The 18,667-nt window shown below is 37.7% G+C and overlaps 1 protein-coding gene across 1 annotated transcript in view; it reads left to right on the top strand.

Annotated features, from left to right (window-relative positions):
• Positions 1-18,667, top strand: part of CPQ (carboxypeptidase Q) — a 434,008-nt gene that overhangs the window by 10,258 nt on the left and 405,083 nt on the right. The gene's annotated exons all lie outside the window — the stretch shown is intronic.

Raw genomic sequence — 18,667 nt, 5'->3', positions numbered from 1 at the left:
GCAATTTGTGCTAATGGCATTTTTTCCTGCATTGCATTTTTCAAGGTAGAATATGGATGGTCCAATTCTTAAAGATGAATGGATTTCCACAATATCCACATGTAGTATATCCTTGTTTGTTCTGCCAGTCAAGAACTTCTTCATTACCTGGCATGTTAAGGTGGATTTATCTGTTAGCTGAGTTATGAGGCTGTTTTCTCTTGGCTCAATGAATAACACAAGTAATTTTTGAAATAATTATATCAGCTAAGACTCAGTTTCTGAACAGGGATCTAGAATCTGGCATTTCCTGTTAGTTTTCCAAAAGCTACTGAAACCTCAACCCTACACTTTCTGGACATTCTGGAGGAGTGATCACCTTGCAAATAATTTCTCCAAAGCCTCTTCTGAACCAGGGCAAGCAGTAATAGAGATTGGCAGGGGAAGGACTGCTGTCTACCCAGGAAGGAAGAAGGACTCTGCTTTGAAAACACAGATGAGCCACTGGATGTGGAAATTTACAAGGCTCAGAGAGCCCTGAAACATCTTTAGAAGCTGAGCCCAGCAGAATAATGGGAGGCTGTGTGCTGGCTTGGCATTGGATCCTGTCTGGCACAAACGATACTGTAAACAACTCTTCAAACATTTGCATCTGCATACATGACATTAGCTTCTGAAAATGTCCAATTAAACACTTGTCAATGGAAGAAATGTTTGTTTCCTCAGCTGACCTGGTGTCAGCCGGCCTTTTTGAAGGGAAGTAGTTTCAGCTGATACTGTTGTATGCGCTTCCTTTTTGGACCTGATCTTGTCCTTCTTGTTCAGACAAAATTCTTCTTGAATGCCATGGAGATTGTGCCAAGCTGTGGACCATGGAATTGGGTTAGTTAACTAAAGAAATATATCCAGGCTGTGAGCACTGCAAGAAAATCTGCCTAAAGCTTTAGTTTCTTGTACATATTTCTAAACTCTTAGCTCCTGCAAAATCATAAAAGTGATAGCACCTGAAAAAAAGAGAAAAGATCAGTGCTGATTTTTTTAATGTATAATTATGTTAAGAACTGAGTTTCTTTTCTTTAACATTTCAACACATTTCAAACACATTTTAAATGAGTGTTAATAGTGGTTTTCTATGTGCATGTATGTGGTGTGTATATGTGTCCCCATCCTGAAATAGACACAGAAATGTTCAACTTTAAGTAACTGTGATTGGTATAGTATTGTAAGTTTTAGCCACATGATGTCAAAATATAGAGGAAGAAAGGAAGTAAGGGAGAAATTTTGATTATTTGGAAAAATTCAAATGTATAAGGAAATGACTTTAAGCAATTTCTTAATTCTGCTAACCCCAGCTACCTAGTCTATAAAATGGGAAATATAATATCAAAAACATAAAGCTTTGTAGGTAGTAAATAAAATGATCTATGTAAACCATTTATAATATTCAATAATACTTGTCATATTGTAAATACTCAAAAATGTTAGCTAATCATGAAATACTAGCTTTTTGGACTGGGAGATTTAGCATTCCTCTATGGTAAAGGAAAGGAACCGAGGAGAGAGAGAAATTTAGATAATTGGAATGCTATAGATAGAGAATTTGGTTTTGGAAAAGAGGGTGGGTAATTTTTTCATTGGGACATGAGGTCCCACTGAAAAAGGAATAAAGGAATAGATAAAGTTTTGCGGTTAGGATAAAGAAAGCCGAGGCATGGTTATAATGGTTATAATATGGTCTTGGTTATGTAGATGAGGAGAACTTTTGCTGAATGTGAGCGGGGGTTTCGGTGTAATTTGGGGCTTAAGGAGAATGGAAAAACTTTGTAGCAGCTGCTCTGGGGGAATTTGATAGGGGTCAGCTGAAGATAAATATAAGGGTTGCCAAGCAATGCGGAGGACCCAGCTGAGATCAGACGGCCTTAGATTTTAGTGGAGACATTTGGCATGATTCAGTAAATGTTGATGGTGGTATTATGCACGTTGGAGCAAGCACAGAGAAAATGCAAAATTAGTTTTGAGGAATTGGCAACTAGGTGAGGGGAAAGGCAAAGGTATTCCCAGGTGCTAATGAAAGCATTGTTGGGATCATTAACACCAACTAGCATTGTAAGCCAAATTAATCTGAATGGTGGTTGAAGTTGATAGAAGTACAGACTGGAGGTGAGGTGGTATACTAGCTTGGGGAGCTATAACAGTGTCTTAGAGTGGGTGGCTTATAATAAGCAAAGGAAACATTTCTCACAGTTCTGGAGACTGGAAGTTTGAGATCCCAGGGCCAGCATGATTGGTTTCTGTGAGGACCCTCTTCCAGTTTTCAGACTTTGACTTTTCATTGTATCTTCACATGGCCGAAAAAGGATGCAAGAGCTCTCTGGTGTCCCTTTTATAATGACACTGATCCTATTCATGAAGGCTCCACCCTTATGATCTAATTACCTCCCAGAGACCCCCACCTCCCAATAACATCCATTTAGAGTTAGGATTTACACATACTAATTTTTATAGAATGCAGTTTATTGAAGGAGGCTTTTCACTTGGACAGCCAGCATTATTCCAGCTGTAACTCTGTGCCACAGATGCTGAATGAAGGGGATAAAGGATGACGTAAGCACAATACACTTTAAAAGCTCAAAAGCATTTACTAAGCTCCTACTATATACACTGGATGGATGAACCATATGGCATTGATTTCTCCCCTGTAAAGCTTCAAGCCAAGTAACATAATCTGGCTCATTTCAATTCAGATGTGGCAAACTTTGAAGGAGGTAGAAGAGGGTCCTGGGAAATCATAGAAAAGGACATTGAGCACAACCTGTGAGAAGTGGAGCCAGGTTAAGAAAGCATCCTGGAAAAGATGGTGCCCAAGCTGATTCAAGGTGGGAGAGTGGGTGTGAGTAATGGCAGAAAGAGTGAGGCCGAAACAGTGAGGAGGCTGGCTTGGGTAGGTAGATCAGAAAAGATTTATGGTCTGGCAGAACTGAGATGGGCGGTATATGATACTGTTGCTAAGTGAGAAAAATAAAGAAGACCTGAATTAAAGAGGTAATAATTTTATTTATAGGGACAGAAGAAAACGATGATGAGATTTAATGGCAGATTGAATATATGGGAGAATGAATAGATGAATTTGTATTTTGGGATCTGAATGGTTAGAGATAATTATGGTTTCATTAACAGAAAGAAGAAAATCTTTCTAGTTAAAAGATTTGGGGAAAGATGATGTGTTTGGAGATGTTGAATCAGAACATTTTGTTGTAAATGAAAGCAATGCAACGCAAATGAGATCAAATAAAAAAAAAGGTAATCTGTCACTTTCTTATCTGGAAAGTATAGAGATCCATCTGGTTTTAGTCATGGCTGGATCCAGGGTTCAGATGACATGTGCCAACTCCATGCCTGTCATCTTTATGTTTTGACTCAGCTTTTCCTTCTTGGTTTAATCCTGCAGATAGGCTCTCAGCATACTGCAGACAAGTGGGTGCCCAAAGCTCCAGAGTCACATCCTAGCAGTCCCAGTGGAAACAACTTTTATTTGCAACATCTATGTGTTTAAAAAATTTTTTAAAAAGTTTATTGTATTTCCCAAGAACTGTATGCTATGCAGGAGCATATGGGGAACCATCATGGTCAGTTAAGGTAAGTAGTGAGAAGGAAGCTTAGAAAGCTGGGCAAGAGTTTAGTGTGATTTTGGTGAGAAAGAATGGGTGATGCAAGGTAAACAGGTTTGGGATTGGCTGGTTTGAGGAATTTCAGTAGGCTCTGAGCGTTAGGGTCTGTCCCAAGCTGTCTGGTACCTGGCCCTGTTTTGATTAGGGCAGAGGAATATTGACTTTCTCTTGAGGAATATTTTCCTTTCTCTTGAGTTAGAGAAAGGAAGTGGGTGGAGGGTGTGGACTTAGAATTGGTTGGTTTCTATATTAAAGAAATGTTCTGGGCCTCCCCGGTGTCGCAGTGGGTTGAGCGCAGTGCTGTGAAGCTGTCCGCAGCTTCTGCAGCGTGGGTTTGATTCCCGGCCAGCCAGGGAGAAACCCACATGGCATGGCAGACCTCTCCTGCCTCACCCGCTGCTCCCCTCAGCAATATTTTCGGTCCATCTGCCTGTTCTGCTCCCTGCTCTGTCTCTGATGAATTCTCTCACCCTCCCACGCCTCTGACCTGTACCCCAGTTCTTGTATAAATAAATAAATCTTAAAAAAAAGGAATTTTCACAGGGGAGTCTCAGAATTATCTAAAGCTGTGGGAAGTAGTTTCTCCTGGTCAGAGAGGCAAGCCGACATCAAAAATGAAGAAAATATAGTTAATATTTATCTACGTATTTATTTGTATCTATATCCTCATCTATATCTCTAACTGTATCTAACTATAGATCCGTGTGTCATGGAAGATTCTGATTGGCCTTGCTTGGGTCATTCTATCTTTGTAGTATGGAGGGAGGAATGGTATTCGGATTGACCGCCAACCTGGACCAGAGAGTGGATAGCAGGGAAGATAACCTTAATGAACAAGAAAACATAAAATGGGAAAGTAGGTCAGGAAGCCACAAATTATAGCTGTTGTATTCTACTGCAGGTGTCTGTAGCCATCATGGCTGAGCTGACCAGGTAGCAGTTCTAATGGTCTCCCAGGCCACTGGAATTCAGGCCGGTTAAGTGTTTTGTTTTTAATAGCTTTCATTACACAGTATGCAGTGCTCCCTGATTTGATGCTTTTCTTTTGTCCTGTCTTTCTACAGGCCTATAGAGTTCTCCAAACTCAGCGTCCAAAAGTAAATTCATCATTTATGTTTTGCAATTCCCTTGAATTAGATACGAGTGTTTTCCTCAAAGTTTACAACAAAAAATCTTAGTTTTATCTTTGATGCCCTTCCTTCCTCCTCTATGAAGTCATCTATCTTCGTTAGAAACATCTCCTAGATTTACTGCTTTCTTACCCATATTTACTGCTGCCTTTCCAGTTAGGATCTTCATCACCTTTCTTTTAAATTCATCCTTCTTTTTATTATTATTATTATTTTTTATTTTTTTATAATTCATCCTTCTTAATATGTCAAACTTATTTCTTTGGGGAAGAAATCTCTCCCCTTCCTGTCCAAAAAAAACCCCAGTTATGTGATCATGTTATAGAGAGAAAGGTGTGCACTTAGCACAAAGGTGAATATTCTAAAGATCTGGATTTATCTTCATTTCATTAGACATTTGATAAATGGTAAAATGCTTGTTTTAAAAAATATTTGTAACCTGTAGTATGATGGCGATTTCTTTATTTCTCGATCTATGCTGTATGAATCTCATTCTTTTTCAGATTCTAATTTTCAGTCTTATCTCTTTCTGAGTAAATACCTCTGTCCTCATCCTTAGCCACAGTTTGTTTCTATCTTTGTATATTCCTATAGTGCTCTCAAACCTGAAATGCCCTTCTCTTACCTCTCCTCCTTTCCTGAATCTTAGACATCATTTGAAGCTTGAGTAAAATCTTGATTTTTAATGAAATTCTTTTCAATTATTCAGATAACTCATATTTTGCTACATTTCATTTCTACTACTGATTATAATTTTTTACATTATCTTTAATCACCACAATATATTTTATATCTCTGAAAGCAGAATCCTGATGTTTAATTCCTTTGTAACAGGCACTGCCTGGGCATATAGTTTTAAATAAATAGTTGCTGATTGGCTAATTGTTAATTGGGAAAAAGTGCTAATATGAAATAATTGCACTTTCGATATACTTTGTGAGCTTCTCTTTTACCCCATGGGAAGAAATAATTGTGAATTGATTAGACTGACAGATGCTAAAACAATTCAGCCTAATTTAACAAACCCTACTGAGTTCTGGAACATATGGGCAAGTGCTGAATAAATGTTCATTTGTTCACTTATTCAGTCAATAATTATTTATTGACTATCCACTATTTGCCCCATACTCCAACACTGTTATTGTAATACATGTGTCCTATTATATATTCATACATTGAGAATCCAAACATGAATCCAACATGGTTCTTGTTCTCAATTTGCTTTAGTCACAAATGGTGACACCATTGGATGATTACAAGGCTTTATTGAAAAGTAAATGATATGCTATTGACACACAGAACACAGAGTAATTCATTCTGAGTTGGATAGTTCAGGAAAGGATTCACAGAGAGAAAACATTCAGAAGAAAATATGAAACATGCAGGAGGTAGCATTGACACTCATGTTTGACTTGTGAAAATTTTGTACTTTATCCAGTATGTTATCAAAAATTAGCGCAATAGGAAGTTTTCACATCTGTGAAAATGGTGTAGATGTTTATTTTTCTGTTTATGGCACTAAGTACAACTTTATATAGATAGAAGACTTTGAAAGGTGGAAAGAAGTAGGCAGACCTACCAGGGGTGTTAGGACTTGAGTTTCTTAGGTTTTCTTTTAGCCTTATATTTTTCAGACTGAGCTGAAGAAGCCTGCAACTTGTAAATGCTAGTGAGGACAGATACAAAAATAATGTCCCAACAAAAACCTGCTCTCTCCAGTCAAAGGACCAGGACAGAAATAGTCTCATACGTCTAGAAAAACTTTGAGAAAGTAACAGCTTTACTCCTGCTAAACATTACAGGGAAAAAAAGTGTCCCCCACCCCCTGTGATTTATGCCAACAAAAACTGAGTAGGTAGTTTAGACTTCTCCTTTAACAAGAGTATAGCAAGGTATCCCAATACAGAGAAAAGCTTTCAGGGAACCAAACCTTTAATACCCACCAACCATTAATGAGCCTCCTTACTGCCAACCCCATGTGTGGACTAGAGACCATGTGGGAGCTTGGACTTGCAGCCCAAGTGGCAATGATGCAGCTCTCCCCTTCCCTGCTGGCAAAGTACCAGAGGACGTATACTGGAGAGGCAGGACTTTCACCACAGCCATATGTAGTGAAATCATTCTACTACATGATTAGTGGAGACTGACGGGTATTTGATACTTCCACAGTCACTGTGAGTTTATAAGAACAGCCCCCACTTTGGTTTCAATGGAGGTCAAGTGAGGAATCCAGACTGCTACCTCCTCTGGCATTGACGAAACACTAACTCCCACCACTTTCTCCTACTACAGTGGTGTCAGAGAAAGCCAGTTAATATAAAATGTTTAAATAAGATCCAGAATTTCATTACATATATAAAAATGTCTGTGTTTCCACGGAAAATCACTTGTCATAACAAAAGAACCAGGGGTACTCAAGTTGGACGAAAAAAGAAAATCAATAGATGCCAGCAGCAAGATGACAGATATTTTAGAATTATCTGGCTGACTTCAAAGCAACTAGATAAAAATGCCTTAATGAGCAATTACAAACATGCATGAAATCATTGAAAAAACAGTAGCTCTCAGCAGAGAAATAAAAGATATAAAAAAGAACTAAATGGAAAGTAAGCAACATGCTTCATAATAATGCACAGGTCAAAGAGGAACTATCAAGGGAAATAAAAAAAACACTGAAGGGAATAAAAATGAAATATGTCAAAATTTGTGGGGCACAGATAATGTAGTGCTGAGAAAATTTATAAAAGTGAATGCAATCATTATAAAAGAGGAAAAGTCTAAAATTAATCTAAGTTCCCACTTCAAGAAGCTAAGAATAAAACTAAAAATATCCCCAAAGCATACAGGTGTATTAGAGTACAATCAATGAAACTGAATGCAGAAAAGCAGTAGAGAAAGTCAGTGAAATAAAGAGTTGCTTCTTTGAAAAGAAAACAAAATTGGTAATTCTCTAGCAAGAGTAGTGAAGAAGAAAGAAAAGAAGAAACAAGTATCAACATCAGGAATGAAGCATAAAATCACCAACTTCAGAAACCAAGAGGTTAATAAGGGGCTGCACAAACAACTCTACATACATAAGTTTGATAACAGAAATGAAACAGACCAATTTCTTGAAAAACAGAAGCTACCATAATTCATACAATTTGAAATAAATAACATGAGTAGTCCCATGATTATTAAGGACGTTGAATTTGTAACTGTTCATTACTGCTTTATTTCCAGTCCCAAACTAGAAACAACCTACATGTCCTTTAATGTATGAATGGTTAAACAAACTGTGATGTATCCATATATTACTGAGCAATAAAAATGAACAGGCTGTTGATACTGACAATGGCCAGGATGAAAAAAGTGAATCCTAAAGTTCATACACTATATGATTTTCTTTTAAAGGTAAAATTATAGAAATGGAGAAGAGATTAGTGTTTGCTAGGATTTAAGGGGCAGGTGGTAGTTGTAAGTGGTGGGAGGAAGAGTGAGTGTGGTTATAAGAGAGAAGCCTGAAGAATGCTTGTTTTGATGGTATTGTTCTTTGTTCTGTATCTTAACTATGTCAATATCATTGCCTTGGTTATGAAATTGGTAATGTAATTTTGTAAGATATTGTGTTGGAGGAAACTGGGTAAAGGATGCATGAAATCTCTCTGTTCTTTCTTATAGTTGCATACCACAACTATAAGAAATTACCATAAAATATAAAGTGTTAAAACTTAGTGTTTCAGTATAACTTCCTTTCCTATCATTGATAATCTTTTTTTTTCTTTTCAGTGAGTGGTAGTTTTCTTTCTTTATTTTTTAAAATCTCTCATTTTTATTTTTTTTTTACATTATTGTTCATTTTTAAACAATATTTGCTTCCCCCCACCTCCTCAGGTGTAGTCCCCATTGAGTTTCCTTCACCAATGCACCCGTGCACCATCACCTCAGTCCCCTGTGCTCCTCCCTCCCTCCCTGTGATCCCTCTTCCTCCTCCTTCCCTGCAGGATGTCTCTGATTTGTAATTGTCCGTTTTTGCTTTGTTGTGTTTTGTACTGTTATTATTTTTTTACACTGATGTCTTATTTGGTTCCCCTATATTCCTGCTATAAGTGAAAACATCCGATATTTTTCTTTTTCCTTCTGGCTTATTTCACTGAGCATAATTCCTTCTGGTTTCATACATGTTGTTGCAAATGGCATGAGTTTATCTTTTTTGATTGCTGAATAATATTCCATTGTGTATATATGCCACATCTTCTTGATCCAGTCATCTATTTTTGGGCATTTTGGTTGTTTCTAGGTTTAACCTATTGTAAATAGTGCAGCAGTAAACATAGGGGTCCAGGTGGTCTTTTGAATCAATATCATTGATAACATTAAATCATTTTTGTCAACTGGTGATACACTAGCATACAAATTTTTACTCTGATTTCTTGCATTGCACTCAGCATTATGGTGGCTGAAACTATTAGGACTACATTATAGAGGCATATGGTTTAGAGTACACAAAGTGTGAATGAGTATGTATGTGTGTGAACAGCATGTGTAAATATGTCTGAGGGAATGGACATAACTCTCTTCTTTCAATATTTCTAATGTTTCATTATAAATTCTAAGAGCGATAGTGTTGAGTGGCATTTGTAATCCTATTCAGCTTTTAATTTGCCAAGAAGAATATCCTTTCTCAGAATATGTTGCTTCACTACAGTGCTAACCATTGTATTGTGAAATTCATGTGCAAAACAAAAGAAAAACAAATGGCCTAGCTAAGGTTTGGCAGCTGCAACAAGGAACCTATCAATTTAAGGTTTGTTGACATGCATTACATTTAAGAGTATTCTTCCAAATAATTCTAGGGCTTGGAATGAATGAAGAATCATATGAGGAATCTGCAACTCATTTCCAAAAATTGGGATAAAAAGAAAAGCCTTGGCAACTTTTCCTTGGTTTATGTTTATGAAGCATATGAAATTTTAGCATTTAGATTCTTTACTAATTATCAGTTAATTTGCCTATTGAATCACTTTGAAGAACTGTTTTCCCATGTTTTTGGATTTTGGGGAAAAATTAAAACTTGGAACCAACCAAGTTTTAGCTACAGTGATCACTGATATTGTTTTCAAGGGTCTGGCAGAAAAACATATCCTATTAGGTCTCATGGCTTAGAGGAATTCTTGCGGATTTAGGTGAAATAGATTTCTGCTTTTATTAGATAATTGTCTCTGTGTAATATCCAGCACCAGCTTACTGTGTAATAAAAATGAAACCAAAAAGGAGGCAAAAATAAAACTTCATGGACATCTTAGACTGTTGGTGGGAGCTGCCGTATTGCAGATCACAAAGCTGAATCTGTGGCAAGGCTGCTCCTCAGGGCCACTCCAAGGCCAGGTGAAAATGTGTCCTCTGGGGTTGTGTGCTATACCATCTGCCCAGTTCTGTTCTGCAGCTCTGGCATCTGCCATGTGCCCTACACTGTTCTAAGTACTGGAGAATACAGCAATGAGTAGAAACATTAAAATCCCTGCCTTCATGGGCCTGATTCTAAACCCCAAATAGGATCAGTATGTTAAATGTATGTTATTATTATACTGTGTTTGGAAGTGACATGTTCTTTTTTTTTTTTTTAAGATTTATTTTATTTATACAAGAACCGGGGTACAGGCCAGATTTCTGGGAGGGTGAGAGGATTCACCAGAGACAGAGCGGGGAACAGAACAGGCAGACTGACGAAATACACTGCTGAGGAGAGTAGCGGGTGAGACAGGAGAGGTCTGCTGCGCCATGTGGGACCATTGCCGGCTGGCCGGGATCGAACCGGTGCTGCAGAGGCTGTGGACAGCTTCACAGTGCTGCGCTCAACCGCCTTTGCCACCAGGGGAGGCCCTGGAAGTGACATGTTCTATGCAGAAAAATAAAGCAAGGGAGGAGGAAAGGGCTGCTGGAATGGGGAGTTGTGCACTTTTTTTTTTTTTTACAGGCAAGTCTAAGGAAGATTTCCTAAGGAGTGAATTTTGAGCAAAGCCTTGAAGGCACTATGTCTACTCTGGGTAAGAGTATTCTAAGCAGAGGGGACAGTTACTATGGAGATTCTGAAATGGGAGCAATGTGCTTCAGCAAGGAGGCCAGGGTAGCCTGCACAGCAGGAGGACAAGTAGAGTCAAGATCTGAATGTACAGGTGCCTGCGGGCCAACCTCAGGACGTGCGCTCTTCCTCTGAGGGAGATGGGGAGCCATTCGAGGCTCTAAGCAGGGATCAATAACGTTTGACCAGATAGCTTTAGTATGAGAACCATGTTACCTTGTTAGTGAGGGAGGAGGGTCAAATATTATATTGAAGCAATTCTAAGAAAATGCTGTGAGGATGGCAACTGGGGAAAAGGTGGTTAGAATAAAAGAAAAAAACCACCTTGACATTCTATTACTTTCAAGAAAGTGGACGTGGAGGAGTGAGACACAGCCTTGGAATAAAATGTCTTATTCCTAAAATTACTGTTGAATTAGAAACAATGAAACTCATTGTGGAAGATCTATTTTAGTAAATAATGCAATTTATCGACCATTATCAGAGTATCTTAAAATTTTCAATCTCATAAAATAGCCAAAACTGGCGTGGCAGCTTGGGTTTGTCCCACTGGAAAGACACATTGGAAATAGAAAGGTTCTCAGGAGGAAAGGAGCCCGAGGACTGCAGTGCTTGTATTTCCTGAACTTTTTTGTCCTTAATGATGCTTGCTTAAAACACTTTTGTGGGGTTATCAAAACTGTTTAATAAATACGTTCATTTATATATCTTTAAAATAGATTGATGTGGCTGCATGAGTTCAGTATGGTTTTGTAGTCTGTAAGACTTCATGATCTGGGCCTCCCCGGTGGCATAGCGGTTGAGCACTGGGTGGCGAAGCCGCCCACAGCCTCTGCAGCGCCAGTTCGATCCCCGGCCACCGGCGAGGGACCCACGTGGCGCGCAGACCTCTCCTGCCGCCCGCTGCTCCCCTCAGCAGTGTACTTCGGTCCTTCTGCCTGCTCTGCTCCCGGCTCTGGCTCTGGTGAATTCTCTCACCCTCCCGCGCTTCTGACTGTACCCAGTGCTTGTATAAATAAATAAAGATAAATCTTCAAAAAAAAAAAAAAAGACTTTGTGATCTAAGTAAACTTTTTTTTTTTAAAGATTTATTTATTTATGCATACAAAAACTGGGGAACAGGCCAGAGGTATGGGGGGGAGAGGATTCACCAGAGACAGAGTAGGGAACAGAACAGGCAGATCTATTGAAACACACTGCTGAGGGGAGCAGAGGGCGAGTCAGGAGAGGTCTGCTGCGCCATGTGGGTCACCTCCCTGGCTTAGGATGGAACTCGTTCAGCAGTGGCTGCAGATAGCTTCATAGTACTGCGTCTTAACCCCTTGTACCACCAGGGAGGACCCTCTAAGTCAACTTTGTATTACTCCAATTAATGTTACTAAAGGTGTAAGTTTCCTTAAGAAATGCTTTTGGATAAAAACTAACACACCTGGCTAAGAATTACTGGATTCCACATTTCTCTAGATAAAGGTCTGTCAACACATATGTTACAAGCACATATTTTCAGGTTGAAACTTGGCATAACATTTCTAAAGAATAAAGAGATTCAAACAAAATATGAACAAAATCTTTCTTTTCTTTTCTTTAAAGGAGACATTCCTTTTGTACCCCAATAGAGCTACGTCTCACAAAACTGGGATTCTTGCTTTTTTTTTTTTTTTTTTTAGTAAAAGAAGAGGTGCCTTTGAAAGCAGTTTATCTTTCGATGTAAGGGTTGAAAAAAATCTTTTTGATGTTTGGCAATAGATTTATTCAAGAACAGAAATGATTTAAAGGACTTTTTAAAAAGAACCAGTGTTGTCTATTATTTTTTTTCCCTTGTAGAGATTATAATCACACTGAAAAGGGAAAGACTGATAGATATCCTTCGGGGTTGAATTTATCCAGCTTGCCCCTCGAACAAAACAAGAATAATCATAAAGGTGACACCCTCTTTGGAAGAATAGACATTAGGGGGTTGTAATTGTATGGGGAATACTAAAAAAAAAAATAATAATAACTCCGGGGGAGGGGGGTGGGAAGTGCATTTTTGTGGAGAATTTCAGATGATACACGAGTCAGATAAAAGAAGCTATATAAAAGAGACTAACATTTTTATAGTTTTTGAGGTAATATGTATAAGTGAAGCACACTGAAAAGGGTGTATAGTGAGATGTAAGTTTCCTCATCCTCTTTCCTCTAAGTCCTTGGGTTATGCTCCACAGACGCACCCCCTATTCTCAGAGGTACCACTTGTTATCAGTGTCGTGTGTGTATTTCTACAGGGAGCCTATTTTTTCTTCTTTGTAGTTAAGTGGTAGCTTACTACACATGTTGTTCTTACCTTGCTTTGTTTGTTCTCCTGACACTTTATCTTGGAGGCTGCTTAGTATTTGTAAATATTTGTACATAGAAAGCATTTGTACATAGAAAGCATAGAAAGCTGTACCTCATGAATGTACCATAATTCATCAAGTATATTATACAGAGACATTTAGATTTCCCCCAACTTTTGCTATTACAAAAACATAACATTGAATGTTCTTTGTGTGTAGATCATTTTTTTCTGAGTATAACTGTAGAATAATTTCTGGACGAGGGATTTTTGTATTAAAAAGTACATGCATATTGTAGACTGCACTCCATAGAGGTTGGAGGCTCCCAGCAGCAACATGTAATTCTGTCTATTTCTCTGTTCCCTTGTCAGTAAGATGTGTACCAAACCTTACCATCTGTAACAGTCTGCTGGAAGGAAATGGTATCTGTTTTACTTTGCATTTCTATCATGAATGGTATTAGACACTTTTTCCTAAGTTTAATAGTCATTTGTATTTTTTGGTGAATTATCTGTGTATATTTTTTGAAAGCCTTATTGGTCTTATTTGTGAGAGCTATTAATGAATTTATGAAGTTAGTTCAATGTTTTATGATTTATAAATATTTTTCCTAGTTTCTTAGTCAGTTGTCTTTTTTCTAGTCATTTATCTTGACTTTTTGTTTGTATTTTTTGCTGTGAACATTTTATTTCCTTTTCTGTGGATTTATTTCTATTTGTATTAGTTAAATTTATCAACCATCTATGGATTTTTAGTTCTGTGACATAATTATGAAATCATTGCCTTGAAATTATTTTTAAAATCCTCTTATTTTCTTCTAATACTTTAATGGTTTTTATGTTTAAGTCTTTGATCGTCTCTGGAATTTATTTTGGCATAAGGGGTAATGTACAGATCCAACATTTTTTTTTTCTCATTTAGTTATCAGGGTTTTTGTTTTTATATCACTTAATGAATAGTTCACTTTTCCCTATGGGATTCAAGTTCATTTATCACATTTAAAATTTCTAACTGTATTTGAATCTATTTCTTGACTTTCGGTTCTGTTTCATGGATCTTTTTGTCTATTCACAAACGTGTGGCTCAACATTTAAAATATTAAAACATTACATTAGACTTTATTATTTTACAGTGATAATCCCTGATCATTTATCTTATTTTTCAGAATGTTCTGGTCATTCTCTTTTTCCTGTGAACTTCAGAAAAATGCGTCCAGTCAAACAGCACTAATTGTGTGTTTATATGTATGATCACGTAAAGTTTATAGAATAACTTAGGGAGACATATCTTTAAAATGCTGAGTTTTTCCTATCCTTGAACATGCTTTTTATTTGATCAATTTTTTTCCATCCTCTAGTGACACAACAATTTTCTTCACACGGATTTATATATATTTTTTGTTGTATGTTTTTCTTCTTATTTAAAATTTTTTACTTATATTTTAAATACAATACTTTTTCTTTATATTTCCTATCAGTGCTGCAGTGGCTGCAGGTAGCTTTATAGTACTGCGTCTTAACCCCTTGCACCATCAGGAAGGACCCTCTAAGTAAACTTTTGTATTACTCCAATTAATGTTACTATATCAAGAGCAGAGATGTTATTATATTATACTTATGGTCATCCACTTTAGTGAATTCTCTTCTTGTACAGTTTTTCATTTGATTCTTTTGTGTTATCCAGGTAATTAATAATGTTGACTGAATATAATAAGTTTACCTTATCCTTTTAATTTTATACTTTCATGTTTTGGGAGAATACTAGTTATGCAGGTGTTTGATTCTATCTTCTGATTTTTATATATATCATTTTTGCTGTAATCATTAAAACATTTTTATTCTAATTATTTTGACCTTGGTCATTTTCATTCTGATTTGCTTTTCTCATTTGTGTCCTTAATAATCTTTACTTTGTCTTCAGTAGTGTCTTCCTACTGTCATTGGGGTACCTCTAATGTGATCCTCATGTCTCTGCTGGTTTTATTTTTCTCTTCTTTTGATGAAATTTGCCAGCAAACAAATCATCTCTTCCTCTTGCCTTTCACCTGAACACTTGTATATTTATGTGCTTTGAATTTTTTTTTTTATGGAGGTATTTGCTTACTTTGGGTTTCATGTCATTATATTTGACCACAACTTTTATCTGTTCTATGGTCATAGTTTTTGGATTTTTTTCCCTATTCCGTTTTCCCTATTTCTTTTTCTTCTTTTGTGGCTTCCATCTGTACATTTCTCACTTTTTTACTTACTATAATGAAGCATGCCCTTTCTGGATCAATTATTCACACATAGTTTGTAAGGAAGCAGGACCAGTGCTGTGTTCTAAGCTAATAGCCATTGCCCTTTGACATGAGGTTTTAAGTGTGAGTATGATTTTTAAAAAATTTAAAAAAAAATTTTTTTAAAGATTATTTATTTATTTATGTATACAAGCACTGGGTACAGCCAGAAGCTCAGGAGGGTGAGAGGATTCACCAGAGCCACAGCAGGGAACAGAACAGGCAGAGTGATGAAATACACTGCTGAGGGGAGCAGCGGGCACAGCAGGAGAGGTCTGTCGTGCCATGTGGGACCCTTGCCATAGGCCGGGGAATTGAACAGGCGGTGCAGAGGCTGCGGGCAGCTTCGCAGCCCAGTGCTCAACTGCTGCGCCACCAGGGGAGGCCCGTTTGTATGATTTTTTTTACCTTTTACTTCCCCCCTCAGTTTTGCCTGCAGCTTTCTAAAAGCATGGTTTGTACATGTGATTTGCTATTTATTCCCAGCCACCTGCTTCTTTTGTGCTAAGTTTGGCCCAGGAACTCTGCTACTAGCTCATGTACCTACTCCAAACCAGAGGTGGTTAGTTTTTCCTATCAGGGTGTGGCATTTTGTCTTCTGACATCTTTCCATCGCCCTGTTTGAGCTATGACACAGTAACATGTCTCATGCAGGGGGAATTATGTGTTACCACCCCTTTTTGGTGATTTAGTTGTTGATTTGTTCAGATTCTCATGGTCTCTCTGATAATTGCAGGAATTAGGAAAGACTGACCTAGAGTCCTCTCCCCACCCACGTTTCTAGAGTCATATTATGGCTTCTTGTTCTCATGACTTAGATGTGAGCACAACAGTGATATTTCAAGAAACACAAAATAAAATGTCCTGCTAAAAGCTGACACCCACAATCCAGGAGGTAACCAGAATTACTTTAGGACTATAAACTTTTCCTAGGAAAGATCCATATGTAAAACATCTTTATATATCTAAAATGTAAGCACAGTTTCTATTTAGTGTATAACAATATCTGGGGGAATATTTTCATCATGGGAGAGTAAATTCACAGTAGCTGGTTGTATTAGTTTTGTAGGGCTGTCATAATACATTACCACAAAGTTGGTAAGTTAACATAACAAAATGCATTCCTTCATAGTTCTTGCAGACAGAAGTCCAAAATCTACATGGCTCTGTTCCCTCTGGAGGCTCTGACTTTGCATTCATCTTCATATGCCTTCTCCTTCACATTCTGTGTCTTCTCTTGTCTCTAGTAATGATACTTGTCATTACATTTAAGTCCCATCAGGTAGTCTGGGATGACCTCACTTCAGTATCTTTAACTTAACCTCATCTACCAAGGCCTTTTCCCAAATAGGTCCTATTCATAGGTTCTGGGTGTTGGAATGTATACATAACTTTTGGGGACCACCATTCAACCTACTATACTGGGGTTTCTTTCTGTGTCACCTCTATTCTTAGATTCAACAAGTATTCATGAAGCACTGCTTATAACAGCACTGACTGCTTATACATAAAGCACTAACTGCTATGTATTGAGTCCCCATAGAATTTCCTTCCCTGAGGTACCCATGCACCATCACCACAGTCCCCTGTGCTCCTCCCTCCTTCCCTCCCTCTGATCCTTCTCCCCCCTCCTCCCCTTATAACACTGTTCTGTACGTCTCAGAGTACTGTCACTACCTGTATAATTAGTATTACTACTAGTATTGCCAGTATTCCTCAAGATGTTTGTAACTTAATCAAGGACTCAAGAACTACTACATTTAAGCAATTATACAAGATATAACAATTAAAAAAAGAAGAGTCTTCTTGGTTACTGAAATGAGAATTCCATTGCTGGGAAACTGTTTCTCCTCAGATGATGGGTAAGAGTTAGCTGCTGAGGCCTGGATCATCTTCTGGTTTCTGAAAGAAGGAACTTAAAAGATAGGAGGGTCAAGACTGTCTCTGATGGTGGTATGAGAGGTAGCTTTTAAAAAGAAGAAAGCAAGATGTTGATTTTTCATGTGAAATGCTGTGTTCAGCAAACCCTTCCTGATTACACCACAAATATCAGTAAAGGTACAGAAATCACAACGAAAATATGCTAAGTTGATTCCCTTTGGAAATGAGTGGCGGGTCTGGGATTTATTAAAATGCATACTACGTATAATTAAATGCAAGACAGTGATACTATTACATGGTCTTATAATTTTGGAGAAAAGCAGGGTCTCTGTGGTTGGAATTGTCTCTGGAAAACGGTTCTGGTGTTGATTTTGAAGACTGGTTAGAACATGGTTGAGCAAGCGGGGTTTCAGCTAGTGAGCAGGACATTGGTAAAGGCAGGCATGTACCCAGGACAAGCTTGAAATAAGAAATGAATGGTCTGGTCTGGCTAGCCTGCTGCAGGCTTTGAGTGGAAGTACAAGACTGCAGACTTGTTTGTAAGTGAATAATAGGGCTATCTTAAATGAAGTTGTAATTCTTAATAAAGGGTAGTCTTCATAGCCTGTGAGTTTTTAACATACTCCACAGTTACGAGCACATTCATTTTGTAGTAAGACTTACCCTTAACAAGTTTGAAAAAATGGATTGAGAGAAGAAAGGAGACAGAGAAGGGCCTGTTAATACAGAGAAGGAGCCACTAGTGGTGGGAGCACCAGGAAAGAGTGGTGGTGTTGAGGCTAATGTAGGAGAAATTTTATTTTATTTTATGTAATTCTTACATCATTTTTCATTTTTGCACAATGTATGCATTTTCATTTTGGTTATATTCCCCACATAGTTGCCACCCCCCTTATTTTGACCCTAATCCCGCCTCTCCTCTCCCCCACCCCCCGCCCAGTAGTATGTCTCTGGTCTACAGTTCATATTGATTTTGATTTTTTCTTTATTATAATTAATCTTTTTCCTGGTCCCTTATTTAGGTTTTCTAAATCCCTGCTATGAGTGAGAATATCCCGGAAAATTTTGAGAAGTGTGGCTTGGACAGTGGCTTCACAGTGCTGGGTGTTAACCCCTTGTGCCACCAGGAAGGCCCTGAGACTCTTTTAATAACTGAAAACCACATAAAGGGGTCAAGGCGAGGGTCAAGAAGTTGAAGTTCCTGATTTTTTTTTTGGGGGGGGGGGTTGAGAATTTATTTTATTTATTTATTTTTAATTTTTAAAATTATTTTTTATTTTAACATTTATCATTAAAAAATTTTTTTTAAACAATATTTTCTTCCTCCCACCCCCTCAGATTGAGTCCTCATAGAA

This window comes from Talpa occidentalis, unplaced genomic scaffold (assembly GCF_014898055.3).
Source record: "Talpa occidentalis isolate TD23 unplaced genomic scaffold, MPIMG_talOcc4v2.1, whole genome shotgun sequence".
NCBI lineage: Eukaryota > Metazoa > Chordata > Mammalia > Eulipotyphla > Talpidae > Talpa > Talpa occidentalis.
Note: the sequence above shows the minus strand (reverse complement) of the source record. Positions and strands in the feature narration are given on the sequence as shown.